Genomic DNA, 14,951 nt, shown 5'->3' with positions numbered 1-14,951 from the left:
ACTCTTGTTTTAAACTGCATTTAAGTGATACCTGTCTTACAAAAACAAATGTAACCGAACATTGCATGCATCAACAGAAAACCCGTCTAAACCAAAAATGCTCAAGTCCAGTCATATCCAATTGTATGATATATACATACAGAAACAGATACAGATATGAGTTGTGAATCTCATTAAATCGAACATCTGCCAAAAACTGAACAGTCCCGAAGTGGTTCGGTTTAGACAGTTTTCATCCCCTTTCACAACTTAATCCTGTGTTGTCCTTGATCTTGGAAGACATATTATTCATGTTCAATGATTTGTTATGGGCTCAGTTATTTATTTCAGTTGTTGTCATGTATGCGACCATTGTCGGGGAAGTGAGACATAGCTATCCTTTATACTTTTGTAGGTGTCGTCATCGGCAGTCGTTGGTGTTCAAACTGAGGTTATTGTGTTTAAAACACACTAGATTAGAAAGTAGCCCATGCATGCAGGCGCAGGTATGAAGAATCCTGAATTTTCGGAAAAATTGAGCATTCATCCCCTACCAACGAAGTTTTTTAGGTTTGCAGTCCGTCTGTCCGTCAATCTGTCCGTCCGGCAAATCAGCTTTCCACACTTTTTTTCTGTAATGCTTGAATATATTGGTTTGATATTTGGTATATAGTATAACCATAACAAGTATATATTGTTCCGGTCTGATGATTTTTTGCAGAGTTATGGCCCATTTAAACCAAAATACCCGAAATAAGATTTTCAGACTGAGTGATGATAAACTTCACTGGCCATTAACTATTTGTGTAATACAAGAATATTCGACTATTTCACGTAAAAGAAGTATAAACGACACCAATATATACAAATATCCTTTTTAGCTCATCCTTTTTTGAGCTTTTCTCATCACTTGGCGTCCGTCGTCGTCCGTCGTCGTCGTCCGTCGTCGTCGTCGTCGTCCGTCGTCGTTAACTTTTACAAAAATCTTCTCCTCTGAAACTACTGGGCCAAATCAAACCAAACTTGGCCACAATCATCATTGGGGTATCTAGTTTAAAAATTGTGTGGCGTGACCCGGTCAACCAACCAATATGACCGCCACGGCTAAAAATAGAACATAGGGGTAAAATGCAGTTTTTGGCTTATAACTCAAAAACCAAAGCATTTAGAGCAAATCTGACATGGGATAAAAATGTTTATCAGGTCAAAATCTATCTGCCCTGAAATTTTCAGATGAATCGGTCAATCGGTTGTTGGGTTGCTGCCCCTGAATTGGTAATTTTGAAGAAATTTTGCTGTTTTTGGTTATTATCTTGAATATTATTATAGTTAGAGATAAACTGTAAACAGCAATAATGTTCAGCAAAGTAAGATCTACAAATAAGTCAACATGACCAAAATGGTCAGTTGACCCGTTTAGGAGTTATTGCCCTTTATAATCAATTTTTAACCATTTTTCGTTAATTAAAGTAATCTTTTACAAAAATCTTCTCCTCTGAAACTACTTGGCCAAATTAATCCAAACTTGGCCACAATCATCTTTGGGGTATCTAGTTTAAAAAATGTGTGGCGTGACCTGGTCAACCAACCAAGATGGCCGCCACGGCTAAAAATAGAACAAAGGGGTAAAATGCAGTTTTTGGCTTATAACTCAAAAACCAAAGCATTTTGAGGAAATCTGACATGGAATAAAAATGTTTATCAGGTCAAGATCTATCTGCCCTAAAATTTTCAGATGAATCGGTCAATCGGTTATTGGGTTGCTGCCCCTGAATTGGTAATTTTGAGGAAATTTTGCTGTTTTTGGTTATTATCTTGAATACTATTATAGATAGAGATAAACTGTAAACAGCAATAATGTTCAGCAAAGTAAGATCTACAAATAAGTCAACATGACCAAAATGGTCAGTTGACCCGTTTAGGAGTTATTGCTCTTTATAGTCAATTTTTAACCATTTTTCGTAAATCTAAGTAATCTTTTACAAAAATCTTCTCCTCTGAAACTACTTGGCCAAATAAATCCAAACTTGGCCACAATCATCTTTGGGGTATCTAGTTTAAAAAATGTGTGGCGTGACCTGGTCAACCAACCAAGATGGCCGCTATCGCTAAAAATAGAACATAGGGGTAAAATGCAGTTTTTGGCTTATAACTCAAAAACCAAAGCATTTTGAGGAAATCTGACATGGGATAAAAATGTTTATCAGGTCAAGAACTATCTGCCCTAAAATTTTCAGATAAATCGGTCAATCGGTTGTTGGGTTGCTGCCCCTGAATTGGTAATTTTGAGGAAATTTTGCTGTTTCTGGTTATTATCTTGAATATTATTATAGATAGAGATAAATTGTAAATAGCAATAATGTTCAGCAAAGTAAGATCTACAAATAAGTCAACATGACCAAAATGGTCAGTTGACCCCTTTAGGAGTTATTGCCCTTTATAGTCAATCTTTAACCATTTTTCATAAATCTAAGTAATCTTTTACAAAATCTCCACTGAAACTACTAGGCCACAATCATCTTTGGGGTATCTAGTTTGAAAAATGTGTCCGATGATCTGGCCATTCAACCAAGATGGCCGCCACGGCTAAAAATAGAACATAGGGGTAAAATGCAGTTTTTTGCTTATAACTATGAAACCAAAGCATCTAGAGCAAATCTGACAAGAAGTTAAATTGTTAATCAAGTCAATATCTATCTGCCCTGAATTTTTCAGATGAATTGGACAACTGGTTGTTGGGTTGCTGCCCTCCAATTGGTAATTTTTAAAGAAATTTTGCCGTTTTTGGTTATCTTGAATACTATTATAGATAGCGATAAACTGTAAACAGCAATAATGTTCAGCAAAGTAAGATCTACAAATAAGTCAACATGACCTAAATGGTCAATTGACCCCTTAAGGAGTTATTGCCCTTTATAGTCAATTTTTAACAATTTTCATTAATTTGGTAAATTTATGTAAATTTTTACCAAATATAGTTCTCTGTTACTAATGGGCAAAGTTCATGATAGATATAATTGTAAGAAGCAAAAAATCGTTCAGTAAAGTAAGAACTTCAAACACATCACCATCACCAAAATACAATTTTGTCATGAATCCATTTGTGTCCTTTGTTTAATATGCACATAGACCAAGGTGAGCGACACAGGCTCTTTAGAGCCTCTAGTTTAGTAATATAGATGTGTACTTGTATTCATAATACCTTGGTAACGATCTTTCATGAAGTAGATGTTTAAAAAAAAATAACAGTAACGTATCTTCAAATTAGGGAGTGATGCAGCTGCTTTAATATTTGATCAAAGAAAAAAATTTGAAAGGATATTTTTAAAAGTGATTCAATGTATTCCAACGTATAGAATGCAGATGATTTAAAAAGTCGACAATGCTTTACTTCACACGCGTATTACTCATGAGTGACGAATACCAGGTTTAACCTAGATGTTCTACAAAGCAAGAATGCATGTACCATGCAGGTCAATAACATGACAGTTGTTTATCAGTCAATAACATGACAGTTGTTTATCAGTCAATAACATGACAGTTGTTTATCAGTCAATAACATGACAGTTGTTTATCAGACAATAACATGACAGTTGTTTATCAGACAATAACATGACAGTTGTTTATCAGTCAATAACATGACAGTTGTTTATCAGTCAATAACATGACAGTTGTTTATCAGTCAATCAGTTCTGAGCAATTATTATTTTTCTTGCCAGTTTTGAGACTAATTCCTTTTTGGTTTTCCAAGGTTCAGTGTTTTTGTATTTCGGTTTTCCTAGTATAGACCCCCCCACACACCCATAGAGACACATATAAAGTTTGTACTAGGTAAGAGTTTTATAGATCTGAATTTAAGTTAGATTGGTATACATTTTGTGTACAGATCCTGAACTACTGCATGGAATAATAATACTTACCATACTGTAATGTAAATTATGTAATAGTATTTAAATGAAGTAAGACAATGGAAAATTGGAATCATCCTTAAACAATAATAGGGGAGATGCTTAACGTAGACAGGAAAATGTTCCGTTAACCCGGCCCCATAAAAACAGAAACAAAACGGCCCCCATAAAATCAGCATTCAACAATTTAGGCAACACAAAACAGTTGAAAAAACCCAGACCTTGAATCGATTCTCAAAACACTGCAACGATTAGGCCACACTATCTTCTGCAAAATAAAAAAAAACCAAAACAAGTCGACCCAAATACTAAGAAGGTTCAATGTTTCATTCATTACACATGTCATTTTCCTTTTGATTGATTTATTGTAATGAATGGAAGGGATATTGTGAATGCCACTTTCTATACACGAGTCACAGAATGTAACGAGCATTATTCACCTAGCGTGACTGCATATCTATACATCCTAAATCGCCGAACGGACTCGTTTCCTTTTTGGATAGAGTCTTGGGTCATGATGTGATGTCAATACTGGCTAAGAGAATGGTTTTTGGCTACAACTAATCGAAAATATCAATGATCTTTTTCTCTCAGACATTCCAATTTGAGTGTATGATTGGTCAGTAAAACAGTCGATCTTTATCATCAACAACACCTTACTAGATTTATTTCTTGTTTATCAACAATCTTATTTGAGAAAATCATTATCGAGATTTTTTTTATGGAAGATCGTTGAAATCGGAAAACTCCCTACGTTTTGGCTTCATATTACAATTTGTACATTTGGCATCTCTATGAAATTAAACGAGGTTTTATTTGTGAAATAATTGGAAATTGTTTAATTCTTCTGTTGACCAATAAATCTTAAAAGAAGGAATTCCACTTTGTCGCTCGGATACTTCGATCTTTATCCTTAGGCAGCAGAGAAAAGTCGTAACGTCTTCGATTGTCACACCTACTGAACAGGGAAGTAACTCTGCCAAAAATCATCTAAATTACGGATGCATTCCGTTCGTCGAAAAGGGGGAATAATATTCCGCATACACCCAAATTCACCATGTCTTCTCTTGTCTTGTATGAATCTTCTGCCTTTCTAAGGCACACCTCTGGGTTCAGAGTAAAATGTTCAATCAGCGGTGTATTTAACAACCACAAAATTTAGGCTTATTTGGAGGTGTTGACTTCATCATTTTAACAATATTGTAACAGGGATAGCTACAAAAGTGTGGTTTGTTAACAATAGTTTCCACATTATGTCTTTTATGATTTTATATAAGAGGGTCGAAAGATACCAAAGGGACGTTCAGTCGCATAAGTAAAAAATAAACTGACAAAGCCATGGCTAAAAAAGAAACAGACAAACAACAGTACACCAAACACAACTAACATAGAAAACTAAAAGACTGAGAAACACGAACCCCACCAAAAACTCAAGATAATCTCAGGTGCTCCGGAAGGGTAGGCAGATCCTGCTCCACATGTGTAACCTGCGTCATGTAGCTCATGCTAGTACAAACCCGGTAATAAGTCTAATTCGGTAGGTCACATTCGGGGAAAAACAATGTCTAGCATCTTCTAATGGACATTTCATTATTAAAATGAACAACCATTTCCTTTAGTCTTTGGTAGCTTGTTCTACTAGGTAACGCTAACCACTTCTACTGGAGCTTCGATCTGCAGTTGTTTTGTTCTTTTCTGTGGCTACAGGGTCGAACATGTTTTAGTCTCACTTATTATGTAATTGCAGGCTTTTCAATCCTAGCTCGTTCATTATGTTGCAGACACTTAATCTATTTCTATGTATGCTGGTTACATAGCGTGTAGATCTCTATTATACTTATATACTATAACATGCAATCAAATTTAGTAAATACACACTAGACTCTAATGTCCCTTAGGGCAGAATAATACAGACTTTTTTGATAGATCATTAAATTGATATTATTAGAAACGAGACAGATTAAAGTAGGATTCAAATATCAATGTAAATATAAGTTTTACATTTTTACTATATGAGTTATATTTTTAATATTGTATTACGATAAGGAACAGACAAATAATGTGATGTGAATCTACAATGTTTGTAGCGGCATCCGTCCTTATCCATGAAGTTCAACGCTGCATGACGTTTTGTTTTTATTTTTGTAAAAAAAAATTTAATCTTAATTTTGGGTACTCAAAGATCTACGATATCCGTTCTTCATTTGGCCTGATAACTTTGTTTTCGCAAGTCACTGATGCTTCTTATGCAATCTGATTAAAGTTCAAGTTCATATATATGTTGTCGTTTTCCAGTTGTTCTGTTTTTTATATGTTCGAGCGTTTTGTTTTGCCAGTTGTTTATGGATTTCCTCATTTTTTTAATTATCCTCGGAGTTCGGTATTTGTGTTATCTACTTTTTTACAAGTAAACAAATCAATAGCTGACGACAGCAACTCGTGTTTCTAGTTATGATTCTGTTTCTAAATAAAACTTTACATAATATCTGGTTTTACAAAATGTACAGGTCATTCGATGTTTTATATTTCGGTCAAGTAGATCACGTGTTGTCGAGCCCCATATATATAACACAGTATTTCTTTAAATATAAGTGTCAATAATGGCATGGGCTCCTGGCGATGGACATGGCCATGGTGATTTAGTTTATTCTAATTGGTCTAAATAGATGTTCGAATTACCTAGTGATCTATGGAGTTGGGTGCTGGGATAGGATATGATAACGATTTATTGAATTAAGTGCATGTCATTCGTTGTTTGATATTTCGACATTTTGATACGGTCCTTATATTTTTATTCCATATAGGCACACATTTGTAGTTGTCGTTATAAGGGTCCGTGTAGTAAACTTTTCGGTAATGTCTTATACATTTTATAACACAACGATTTTATTGTAATATTTTATCCTTTAAGAAGGAAATTTTCTTATAGCATTGGATAAAATATTATATAATGAAAGTTCTTAAAGGAACTTTTGTTATATGCCAAAAGTTCTTTGGAACAAATATTATGGCGGAACTTATATTCTGTCACAACGTTAAGCGGAGGAAATATTGAACATATATCTATAAATATGCGTTCATTTCAATAATTTGAGAAAAAATAAAACATAAGCATACTTTTGTATTGGTTACAGATATTGAACATATCTATAAATATGCAAAATTCCTATAAATATGCAAAATTCATTTAATAATTTGTCGTTGATTCTAAGTAGGCGTCCGATACATTGAAAATTTATAAAGTTTGTATAAATAGACAACATTCATTTCAATATAAATTTGTCAGAGATTTAAAGTTTAAATAAAGCGTTGACATGGTTGATAAAAGATAAGTACTGTTGGTTTTGTAATCATGTTTATATGTTGATAAAGTATCCTGTAACTGAATAATACAATATAGCACAACATTGGAACACTACAATACGCTTTTGAAATTGAAAACATCCTAGATAATTATGTAATATTTTTCAATAATTTGTCAGTGATTTGATAGATAAGTGTATACCCACATGTTATATACTATTACACCTTGAGACCTAAAACTTGTTCGTTGGGGTACGCCTATAAATGGTAACATTGTAATTTAATTTAACATCGCACAATGAAATCTGAAGGTCTTTCTTATTAATACATGTAACAATTCATATCTTTATGCAATAAAATAACTAGCTTGTCAACCTAAGATTTGTATTTATGTGTTTATCTTAGACACGTGTACCCATACCACAAAAATATATGTGGGCAGTCAAAGCATTTCAATGACTCCATTTGAAATCATATATCAATATAATCTTTATTGATTCATGAAATTTAAAGATATATATGTGAATATTAAAATATATACCGTGATGTCATTTAATCTTATCCACATTTCACATGATTTTTTTTATCAAATATTAGTTAGGTTAATGAAGCTACAATTTACACTCTTTAATATATGATGTGACAAAGTCTTTTCCTTAATAACAGTGTTAACAGAATCCGGTCGGTCCAGATGGTGGTTTAATTACAATAGGATTTGGCGGAGGAGGCGGTGGTGGTGGTGGTATGGGTAGTGGTGGCGAAGTCGTGTTCCCGGCAAGAGGACCTATTCCACCTAAAACAAAAGAGTACAATTGCATGTAACAAATTACAATTAGATATAACATCGGCTGTTAATTAATCTGTCATGTTATCTTCCACTTTTACAAATAAGTATACATAGACTTCAATATTCTTTAGTCATATTTATTGTATTACAAAGTTGCAGCTTATACATAATACATGTTGTATGACTTTAGCGAATGCTTTTCGTAAGCAAACAAAACATTTGAATATATTTTTGTTTCCACGTCTCCGTCCAAAATTATTATATTTAGATTTACCTATTTTTTAAAACTCGAAGTGATTTATTGACATTTTGTCAAGACAGTTGCTTCATGTGCCCTTTTTATAATTATTAATGTAACCTCTATATTTTATGGGCACGTGCGTTTTGCTGTTGTATTTGTGCATTGTCGCGAGGTGTTTGTTCTTGTGGTTGTATTTTGTGTAATTCGTATTTTTGATAGGGTTAAGCCATTTTTAATAGATATTTTATAGTGCGTTATTTCTTGTTGTAATGTAATATTGCTGTATCAGGTTAAGGGCGAAGGTTAGCGCCTCATCGGACTACTGGATAGTGTATTATAATGATAAGGTGTATCGGTATTTAGTATTTACCAAATAAGGGATGAAACCTCTAGTTATAGGGCCAGTCAGAAAGAACATACAAGAACGAAGTACATATTTTATATGAAATAGTTTCTACGCAGAGCTACAACTTTATAAATATGTACAATCATTGTTTTTTTTTGTATCAAATCCACACTTAACGACTAAGAATCACTGGAGAAACAGTTTTGAATGTTAATTTAAGGTTCACTAAACGTTTTCTTGGGTTGTACTGAAAAACATCAACATACCTTTAATTGCATATAAGAGCATACTGGTTCCCTGAAGACTGATAGGACCATACAAAACTTCTTATATTATATCAAGGCCAAATATGCCCTTTTTATTTCAAAATCTTGTTAATAACTTTACTATATTAAATATTGTATAATTTGAAATAGAAAGCAATTGGGTTGTACATTAGTAACACTTCAATATAATTTAATTTTGAAATCTCAATTGATAGTATGCACTAGTCATCTTTACTCTAATACATTATTGCTGTATCAACAACCGTTATGTAGGGTCATATTGCTATTTATTCCATGTCCGATCGCACCTAGACTTACTGATATGGGGCAATTGTAATGTGTCGAATATACATATGCAACCATCTCGCTGTGTTTAAGACTCATTGGTGGCCTTGCATTTGGACTGTTTTTTACATTTTGTTGTGGTTGTTGTGTCTTTGACACATTTACCGTTCCCATACCTTATTATAGGACAGGGCTATGAATCAATCAAATTAAACTCACCGCTCAAGAAATTTTACGGTCGCCATCATGAGGTGATTTTCCATTGTGACAAAATTGTGTCAGAAATCATATCTGATATTCTTCCTCAGTCATAATAACCTTCCATCATTACGGGACTGAACAAAGAAAGTGACAACACGACGGGTGCCGCACGGTATACGGTGCATGAAATGCTTACCCTTCCGGAGCACCCGATTTCATTCCAGGTATTTAGTTGAGTTCGTGTTGTTTCTTATTTATTTGTTTACTGTTTTTGTAAATGTCTTTTGGTTTTATGAGTGTTTGTTTAATCCTTTGTTTTGATTGTTATTGTCTGATCTACATAGAAAACATTGTGCAAAATTAATAAGTTTCGAATGATATCTTTCTTACCTGGCATTGTGTACGAATTTGGTGAAGTTGGTTTGTCTTTATCATAAGAAAACAACCGGCAGAAACCTTTTAAATACAGTCCAGTGAAATGTATAATTAGAATATGGAAATTTTATTACCTATAATCTAATAATAACTTAGCGCAATTAAAGGGTAAACTAAGTTACTACACACTCACACGTCATCAAGGAACCCCGTGGAAGGACAGTAAAGACTTGAATATAATAAAGTTGTATGCACTGCAATTTTTTTACTACATATCAGGGGGGCAAAGGGGGGGAGGGGGGGGGGTCCAATAACAGTTAACAAAAAAAACATTCTTACAATAACAGATAACAAAAAAAGTAAAAGTCCTATAACAGCAACAGAAATAGTCAATAACAGATAACAGCATTTTTTTCTACAGAATAACAGATAACAAAGATTCAAATTGGCCCATAACAGTATAACAGTTATACCCCTTGCCCCCCTCACAATGATTAACAAGGTGCACGAATTTGATCATGGGTACATCACTACCAGTGACTAAAAAAAATCTAAATTTCTATTTGTTGCTACGTTATTACCCTAACTACTGTATGATTACATTAAAGATTATTAAACAAGGAACCTACTATAACCAGAGATGTGAAACATCGGTTTATATTAAATTTTACAATTTTCCCCCCAAAAAATGGCTAAAATACAGACCGGAAATGTTACATTCTGTCATCGCTGATATTGAAATGGCTCTGTACTCAATTAAATAATGCACATCTTTTGAGGGAAATAAACACAACTGACTTAAGAATAACAAATTAAAGTATAAATTTCCTATACCAACGTACATGTTAATCAGAAACCTTCGTCAAAAAATACAATTTGTTCATAACCTATGGTGTCCATCAAAAGTTGAAAGAAAAAAGTCAATAATTTCATCATTTGTATAAATTTTAAAGGAGCTACAACCACTGTATTGTCTTTTAGAAATGATTATAAATCTATCTGGCAGCTTGAATTACACATGTACGTGAAGACAAGCATTCCTGAACATAATTGTCTACAACAGGTTTTGAGGTGTCCAGTTGTTATGAACGTAAAAAAGAGTGATAACTTTGTTCTTAGGAATACAATGTACATGTACTCCCCTAAATATGAAATGGAACATTCCGGTACACACAAAATTATGATGCAGTTTTCTTTTACATATGACTACACACTGAGCTGTGATCACGTGCACCCCAACGGTGTCCACCAAAAGTAATGAACGGAAGAAAAGACAGAGTAGCTAGTTTTTTGTAATTTTCAAGATATTAATGAAACGGATGCATGCCATTTAATGATCATAGCAAAGCATAGTATTTATTTAATAAAATTAATGTGATTTTATGGGTTGTCATCTTTGCAAAACACACAAACTCTCTATTTTATCCCGATGTGGTAGAAATGAGCACGGTGTCTATAGTTATGAACAAAATATTTTTTTTTACATTTCAAAGAAATCAAATTTGTTTAAAGACGATAAAATCGGAAAAAATATCTAATATTAAAGACTACATAGATTTTGTCGAAATACTAAGTTCTAAATGTACAATAAACTTCATTTGAACAGGTGAATTATGGCGTTCATAACTCAGACAACAGGATGGTCCAGGATGTTATGAACAAATGTAATAAACGTTTAATATACTTTTTAATGGATTACAAAAGCACCTTTTCAACAAAATCTCAAACATTTCAAATTATGATTTATTTTTATTATGTCACACATAAATTATACTTTTGGCATTTAGGGTAGATTTTCAATATTTGTATCATCACTGTTCATAACGGTGTCCCAATATTTCTGTGTCCGTCGTTATGAACAATGATAATTTAGTTTCTCATTTGTAATTCTAAGCAATAAATTCATAAATTAATTAATAAAATTCAGAAAAATTTCAGTTGTGTCATTGTAACATCAAAAGTTGTTTAAATTGCCTGAAATCTGTAAAGTTTAGTTAATTTGAATTTGAGGAAATCTTTGTTCATAACAATGGACGCCAAACTTTGATATATTGTTATGAACGTTAATTCTTATGTTGCCTGTATTCATGATTTTATTCATTTAAAGATATCTGCCATGTCTTAAAGCTGTTGTAGGATTTTTTTGACGCAATTACTTCAACTTGGAACTGATTGAAGTATTTGATCTTTCACACAGGGAACATAATGATAAGTTTTGTGAACAAACATTTGTTCATAACAGTGTCCAAACATTGTATGTTTTTCTTATTCGTTAAAACTTGCAACTAGCATGACAAAATGGATAAGTGTGTTCAGGTTGTTGTTTTGAATAGTATAAAAGCAATTTATTATTAAAACTTTAATTGGTACTTGTTTAAATAAGCGAAAAAGGACACTGGTTATGAACATAAGAAAATATTATGACTCTGATTTAAAGTTGAGTACAGACAAAACTGGAATATCCACATGTCTATAATTTCGGAAACCACCACTTTGAACATTTAGCTAAATAAATAGCCTATAATATTTGCGATTGAAAGACTTTTATTTTCCAGTTATTTTGTGATATAATGTGACCCATGATCAGATTCGTGCACCAAGGCACAACGTTAAGGAAATTAAAAAAATAATAAGTTTTGAATGATATCTTTCTTACCTGGCATTGTGTACGAATTTGGTCAAGTTGGTTTGTCTTTATCATAAGAAAACAACCGGCAGAATTAAATGAAAATTCTCGATACCTTTTAAATACAGTCCAGTGAAATGTATAATTAGAATATGGAAATTTTATTACCTATAATCTAATAATAACTCAGCGCAATTAAAGGGTAAACTTAGTTAATACACACTCACACGTCACCAAGGACCCCAGTGAAAGGACAGTTAAGACTTGAATATAATAAAGTTGTATGCACTGCAATTTTTTTTACTACATATGAGGGGGGCATGGGGGGTGGTCCAATAACAGTTAACAAAAATACATTCTTACAATAACAGATAACAAAAAAAGTAAAAGTCCTATAACAGCAACAGAAATAGTCAATAACAGATAACAGCATTTTTTTTTCTACAGAATAACAGATAACAAAGATTCAAATTGGCCCATAACAGCATAACAGTTATACCCCTTGCCCCCCTCACATGTGATTAACAAGGTGCACGAATCTGATCATGGGTACATTTTTACCAGTGACTAAAAAAAATCTAAATTTCTATTTGTTGCTACGTTATTACACTAACTACTGTATGATTACATTACAGATGATTAAACAAGGAACCTACTATTACCAGAGATGTGAGATGTGAAACATCGGTTTATATTAAATTTTAAAATTTTCCCCAAAAAAATGGCTAAAATACAGACCGGAAATGTTACATTCTATCATCGCTGATATTGAAATGGCTCTGTACTCAATTAAATAATGCACATCTTTTGAGGGAAATAAACACAACTGACTTAAGAATAACAAATTAAAGTATAAATTTCCTATACCAACGTACATGTTAATCAGAAACCTTCGTCAAAAAATACAATTTGTTCATAACCTATGGTGTCCATCAAAAGTTGAAAGAAAAAAGTCAATAATTTCATCATTTGTATAAATTTTAAAGGAGCTACAACCACTGTATTGTCTTTTAGAAATGATTATAAATCTATCTGGCAGCTTGAATTACACATGTACGTGAAGACAAGCATTCCTGAACATAATTGTCTACAACAGGTTTTGAGGTGTCCAGTTGTTATGAACGTAAAAAAGAGTGATAACTTTTTTCTTAGGAATTCAATGTACATGTACTCCCCTAAATATGAAATGGAACATTCCGGTACACACAAAATTATGATGCAGTTTTCTTTTACATATGACTACACACTGAGCTGTGATCACGTGCACCCCAACGGTGTCCACCAAAAGTTATGAACGGAAGAAAAGATAGAGTAGCTAGTTTTTTGTAATTTACAAGATTTTAATAAAAAGGATGCATGCCATTTAGTGATCATAGCAAAGCATAGTATTTATTTAATAAAATTAATGTGATTTGATGGGTTGTCATCTTTGCAAAACACACAAACTCTCTTTTTTATCCCGATGTGGTAGAAATTAGCACGGTGTCTATAGTTATGAACAAAATATTTTTTTTACATTTCAAAGAAATCAAACTTGTTCAAAGACAATAAACTTCATTTGAACAGGTGGATTATGGCGTTCATAACTCAGACACCAGAATGGTCCAGGATGGTATGAACAAATGTAATAAACGTTTAATATACTTTTTAATGGATTACAAAAGCACCTTTTCAACAAAATCTCAAACATTTCAAATTATGATTTATTTTTATTATGTCACACATAAATTATACTTTTGGCAGTTACGGTAGATTTTCAATATTTGTATCATCACTGTTCATAACGGTGTCCCAATATTTCTGTGTCCGTCGTTATGAACAATGATAATTTAGTTTCTCATTTGTAATTCTAAGCAATAAATTCATAAATTAATTAATAAAATTCAGGAAAATTTCAGTTGTATCATTGTAACATCAAAAGTTGTTTAAATTGCCTGAAATCTGTAAAGTTTAATTGATTTGAATTTGAGGAAATCTTTGTTCATAACAATGGACGCCAAACTTTGATATATTATTATGAACGTTTATTTTATGTTGCCTGTATTCATGATTTTATTCATTTAAAGATATCTGCCATGTCTTAAAGCTGTTGTGTGATATAATTTGACGCAATTACTTCAACTTGGAACTGATTGCAGTATTTGATCTTTCACACAGGGAACATAATGATAAGTTTTGTGAACAAATATTTGTGCATAACAGTGTCCAAAAATTGTATGTTTTTCTTATTCGTTAAAACTTGCAACTAGCATGACAAAATGGATAAGTGTGTTCAGGTTGTTGTTTTGAATAGTATAAAAGCAATTTATTATAAAAACTTTACTTGGTACTTGTTTAAATAAGCGAAAAAGGACACTGGTTATGAACATAAGAAAATATTATGACTCTGATTTAAAGTTGAGTACAGAAAAAAGTGGAATATCCACAGGTCTATAATTTCGGAAACCACCACTTTGAACATTTAGCTAAATAAATAGCCTATAATATTTGCGATTGAAAGACTTTTATTTTCCAGTTATTTTGTAATATAATGTGAACCATGATCAGATTCGTGGACCAAGGCATAACGTTAAGGAATTTAAAAAAAATAATAAGTTTCGAATGATATCTTTCTTACCTGGCATTGTGTACGAA

General features: G+C 32.6%; 1 long non-coding RNA gene across 1 annotated transcript; it reads right to left on the bottom strand.

The window, feature by feature from the left end:
* Positions 1-7,225: 7,225 nt before the first annotated feature.
* LOC134681213 (uncharacterized) lies at positions 7,226-12,450 on the bottom strand. The gene is made up of 2 exons (XR_010100576.1): positions 12,348-12,450; positions 7,226-7,983 (listed from the first exon to the last, which is right to left on the bottom strand). It is a non-coding gene; the product is annotated as an uncharacterized LOC134681213 (long non-coding RNA).
* Positions 12,451-14,951: the final 2,501 nt, after the last annotated feature.

The sequence above is a fragment of the Mytilus trossulus genome, chromosome 8 (genome assembly GCF_036588685.1).
Source record: "Mytilus trossulus isolate FHL-02 chromosome 8, PNRI_Mtr1.1.1.hap1, whole genome shotgun sequence".
NCBI classification, from domain to species: domain Eukaryota; kingdom Metazoa; phylum Mollusca; class Bivalvia; order Mytilida; family Mytilidae; genus Mytilus; species Mytilus trossulus.
Note: the sequence above shows the minus strand (reverse complement) of the source record. Positions and strands in the feature narration are given on the sequence as shown.